The sequence below is a fragment of the Seriola lalandi genome, unplaced genomic scaffold, assembly GCF_002814215.2.
Source record: "Seriola lalandi dorsalis isolate HSWRI2012SDOR001 ecotype SW California unplaced genomic scaffold, Sedor1 jcf7180002054981, whole genome shotgun sequence".
Lineage (NCBI taxonomy): Eukaryota > Metazoa > Chordata > Actinopteri > Carangiformes > Carangidae > Seriola > Seriola lalandi.
Genome location: NW_019525661.1, coordinates 68,718 through 74,133, shown reverse-complemented (window position 1 = coordinate 74,133; position 5,416 = coordinate 68,718). Strand labels below are relative to the sequence as shown.

The 5,416-nt window shown below is 42.9% G+C and overlaps 1 pseudogene across 1 annotated transcript; it reads left to right on the top strand.

Annotated features, from left to right (window-relative positions):
- The first annotated feature begins 3,149 nt into the window (after positions 1-3,149).
- LOC111648371 (tripartite motif-containing protein 16-like) lies at positions 3,150-5,410 on the top strand (annotated as a pseudogene). The gene is made up of 2 exons (XR_015436644.1): positions 3,150-3,264; positions 3,410-5,410. The product of XR_015436644.1 is annotated as a tripartite motif-containing protein 16-like (transcript).
- The last annotated feature ends 6 nt before the right edge of the window (positions 5,411-5,416 follow it).

The following is a 5,416-nucleotide window of genomic DNA, read 5'->3' as shown; positions in this document are numbered from 1 at the left end:
TTGATAAATCAACTGCTAACATTTTTTCCTATACTTTATGAGTTGAGAAATTATTCCTTGGCAGCCTTGCTATAAAACTATATTTTACTACATTGAATAAACATAAACATGGTAAATTGCAGCTTAAAAATTTAAAGACAAATAATACTGAAATACTCAAAGTGTCTTTACAAACCACGTCTCTTTATGAAGCTTGTGAAAACACAACAAATAAACCAAAATTTCAGTCATTTAAAAAAGATCTCTAACAAGTGTTGTAGTCTGCATGACCATTAAACACTGAACGTAAATAAACAAGAAATATTATCAAAAATAATCAAGTGGTTCTCTAACATAAGCTTTTGTACTGTATGTGTGTATTTATAAGGATTGTATGAGGGAACAGCTTCAGGAGTGAATTGAACTGAAAAAAAGAGTGTGTGTGTGAGTGAGTGTGTGAACTGACTTATGTAGAGTAAGACTCAAAGTCCTTCATTTCTTTAGTAGACTGGAGACACAAGGGTCGACTGATGCCATCTTTTTCTGGGTGACCTTCCCCAGACTGACCCGTCCAGCCTCGGTGCCTCTGTCAGGATTGGCCTGAACAATAAGAGTGTGTATTCAGGTGGGGAAATAGAAACGTGTACTTTCATGGTGCAGATTAAATAATAGTAGTTTTGGAAGTAATAGTTTCACCTTGATTAGTGTGAGAAAAGCTTCATTAACATGCTCCAGTGATCAGATGTTTTAAGCAGCTTGTATGTAACATGTGAGACAAAACTCAACAAACACAAGGTCAACATGATCAAAGCTGCTGTGAGCTCACAGCACCAGCTGAAGGAGGTAAGCATCTCACCTCTGAATGAATTCCAGTGTTGATGCAGCGTCATGTTGGGACTGAAGACTGAAGTTGTAGTGAGTAGAAAAGACTGCAGCCAGCGCGGTCAGCTGGCTGGGTGACCTCACAAAGGTCATGCCCCTCAATGCTGATCATGAAGTGGTGAATACAGCTTCCTGTTTCACCTGAAATTGAACAAAGAAAAAAACCGCATTGACATTGTCACACTGCAAATGTACCAGGGAACCTGAAACAGATGAGTCCAGCTCTTTTTCCTATCTACATTATAAGTTGTTATCATACAGAACTGAACCGTGTTGAACAGCCACATGATTTCTGCTCTGTTCAGCGTAATAATAGTTAAAGTAACATATGATGACAGTTTAGCTAGCCGGCTATCTATCTAAATAAAATCAGCAGCGTCCTTTGGAGACGAGCAGTTAGCAGATGCTAACACAAAGTAAAGTGAAGATGAAACTCGCCCTGTAGTTTGGAGGATCAGGATCAGAGTCCAGCTCCTCTCTTTGTCACACGGTGAAACTGCCACTGAAATGGGTGATAGAAAGTTAATATCACAGTGTGACGGTGTGTCTCAGTGTTTTAGAAATTCTATCAAAGCTTCTGGAGATGATGTAAAACTCATCTGTGAAAAAGTTTGATCACTGAAACGTCTTTACAGCTAAAACAAATGAAATGACTGTATGAGTCTGTCACAGTCACAGAGACAGACTGAGACAAGGGCGACACCTGCTGGACAAACACAGACTGGTTAAAATGTATAAATAGTTTTGATTCATACATGACTGGGCTGATTAAACTTGTTATGTTACTTTATGTTAATTCCATTGATGGAAAGAGTCAGAAAACAACACTGACTGACACTAACTCTTCAACATGGCTGTAGATAACTGTCACAGAGACAGACTGAGACAAGGGCGACACCTGCTGGACAAACACAGACCCGACAGAAAGAGGAAAGGAGCAGGTGATCAGACAAACAGCTTCTTATATTATGTTTCATAAAAACATGGAAACAAAACAATGGGATGTAACGACCACTGACTGGCTGAGACCCAGTTTAACACACCTTTATTTACACTGGGGGGAGACACATGAACAAATCACATCACACACAAAAGAAGACCTCTCCAGTTAACCCATTTATACCCAGTGTCCAAGATGATGGAGAGAAATACTAACGGATATCCAGTGTTCAGCTACACATTTGTCCTCAGGTCTGTCAGTATACAGTCCACTTCCCTGAACTTGTTGGGCTTCTTCTCTGTGTGAGCGTCTCTTCTTCTTCACTGTGAGCCTCATCTTCCTCCTCTGACTGTTTCTGCTGCAGAGGTCAAACCCTTCACATCTGTCTCTGACCTGCAGTGTAAACAGCAGTAACAGTAACTTCCCTCCTCCAGAGCAAAGTAGTGATTCCTCTTCATTTAGCCACCTTCTCCCTTAAAGTGGCCGTGTCACTCGACTCCCAAGAGAACACAGAAAACATACAGCACAGCAAACTACCAATACTGGTGAACGATGTTCATAGAATCCTCTACAATATCTTTTACTACAGACGGTAACGGCGCTCCGTCCTTACTGAGGTTTTCTGTCGCTTGATTTTTCTCAGATTGGTTTTGTGCACTCACTCAGTGAACACGGTTTGTTATTCAGACCTGGTTAGAGCAGAAAAGTAGAGAGAATGGATTGTGAGTTGTGGAACTGCAATAAGAAAATATTCTTCAAAACTTTAGTTAAATCCTGACGACAGATATTACACTGTGGTGATAACCGCTCATGTTACCATCACTGATGCAGTCAAGCAGAGCAACACATTGCTGTCTCTGCTTTATCTGACAGTGTCATTCTCCATCCTACCATCAGATGGCACCAAAGTAAAAGCAGAAAACAATAAGGACAGGTGACATGCAATTACACTTTCACAGTATCTTACCTGAAGACACAGTGAAGGAGCTTCAGTAGATGAGCGACACTTCACTGTGCTGAGTTGTCAACAGTGTGATGTGGGTGTGGTTTGGTGCATGAAGCTTTTATACCAGGTAGTTTAGTTGCAGACATTTATGTTTGAGGTGAGAGAAGTCATTTTCAAGAAGTCAGTGAACTCTAACCCTAACCTTGCTATAGGAAGGATCCAACGTCTCTGACCCAGTCCAGATGGGAAAGTTTTATATATATATACATATTCTGGTCATGACATCAGTTGTTCCACTGTATTGAGAGAACTGCATCACTTCTCAGCTAAATCCATATTTATATCCAAATACAAGTGAAGCTCATCCTGTCTCTAGTTTGATAAATATATTGGTTTGTATTAGGACTGTTTGTCTCCTGAAAACATCAGCAAACAGCAAAGAGGTCGACACCTGAAGCCAAAGGGATCAGTTATCTAAACACTGATACGGACTTTGTGCTGTTGTTATCTGTTTATGGTGAGTAAGTCTGGAGAGCTCCTTTTTTATTTCTCATACTCTGAACTTTATGTTGTCAAAGCCTGATAACCCTCCCTCTTCTTCCTGCTCTCAAACACAGCCAGCTCCACTCTGTTCAGGTATTTCCTTGTTCCCTCCCCTTCAGATCCACAGTTTGAAGATGGGTGGAACCCATTTCAGTTCTGAGGAAGTGAAACTCAGACAGTCGTTGACACTGAGAGGTGACATGGCGCAGAAAGGAGTTCAGCTGGACCGGGAGACCTTCTCTTGTTCCGTCTGTCTGGATCTACTGAAGGATCCGGTGACTATTCCCTGTGGACACAGCTACTGCATCAGCTGTATTAAAAGCTTCTGGGATGAAGAGGATCAGAAGAGAATCCACAGCTGCCCTCAGTGTAGGCAGACCTTCATACCGAGGCCTGTCCTGGTGAAAAACACCATGTTAGCGCTTTTAGTGGAGGAGCTGAAGAAGACTGGACTCCAAGCTGCTCCTGCTGATCACTGCTATGCTGGACCTGAAGATGTGGCCTGTGATGTCTGCACTGGGAGAAAACTGAAAGCTGTGAAATCCTGTCTGGTTTGTCTGGCCTCTTACTGTGAGAAACACCTGCAGCCTCATTATGATGCAGCCCCATTAAAGAAACACAAGCTGGTGGAGCCCTCCAAGAAGCTCCAGGAGAACATCTGCTCTCGTCATGATGAGGTGATGAAGATGTTCTGCCGCACTGATCAGCAGTGTATCTGTTATCTCTGCTCTGTGGATGAACATAAAGGCCACGACACAGTCTCAGCTGCAGCAGAAAGGACTGAGAGGCAGAGAGAGCTCCAGCTGAGTCGACAACAAATCCAGCAGAGAATCCAGGACAGAGAGAAAGATGTGAAGGTGCTTCAACAGGAGGTGAAGGCCATCAATGGCTCTGCTGATAAAGCAGTGAAGGACAGTGAGAAGATCTTCACTGAGCTGATCCGTCTCATGGAGAAAAGAAGCTCTGATGTGAAGCAGCAGATCAGATCCCAGCAGAAAACTGAAGTGAGTCGAGTCAAAGAGCTTCAGGAGAAGCTGCAGCAGGAGATCACTGAGCTGAAGAGGAAAGACGCTGAGCTGATGCAGCTCTCACACACAGAGGATCACAACCAGTTTCTACACAACTACCCCTCACTGTCACGACTCAGCGAATCTACAGACTCATCCAGCATCAATATCCGTCCTCTGAGATACTTTGAGGACGTGACAGCAGCTGTGTCACAGCTCAGAGAGAAACTACAGGACATTCTGAGAGACACATGGACAAACATCTCACTGACACTGACTGAAGTGGATGTTTTACTGTCACAACCAGAGCCCAGGACCAGAGCTGACTTCTTAAAATATTCACAGGAAATCACACTGGATCCAAACACAGCAAATACACTTCTGTTATTATCTGAGGGAAACAGAAAAGCAACATTAATGAGTCAACAACAGTCTTATTCTAGTCACCCAGACAGATTCACTACATATTTTCAGGTCCTGAGTAGAGAGAGTCTGACTGGACGTTGTTACTGGGAGGTGGAGAGGAGAGGAAGGAGTTTCTGTAGCAGTCGCATACAAGAATATCAGCAGAGCAGGGAGCTCAAAGGAATGTAGATTTGGATACAATCACAAATCATGGGCGTTATATTGTTACCAAGACAGTTTTTCATTTTGGTCCAACAACATCAGCACTCCAGTCTCAGGTCCTCGGTCCTCCAGAGTAGGAGTGTACCTGGATCACAGAGCAGGTGTTCTGTCCTTCTACAGCGTCTCTGAAACCATGACTCTCCTCCACAGAGTCCAGACCACATTCACTCAGCCTCTCTATGCTGGACTTCGGTTTTACTATTATGGAGACACAGCAGAGTTGTGTAAACTGAAATAGACAGAAGTGAGTTCAAATGTGTGTTTGAGTTCCTAAATGTATTTTGTGTCTTTGTGTTTGTTGCTGAGTCATCGTCAGCACTTTGACCTCTTCTGGTTTCTTGTTGTGTTGATGTTGGAGTTTCTTTAGGTGGAGCTGGAGCCATGGAGGATTTCACTGCTCAGGAACATTTGTGTTGATGTGTTTGTCTGTTGTTGTTTGGGCCTTAACAGAGAAATCACCAGACCTTCCTTTATCACAGATGTGTTGTTCTC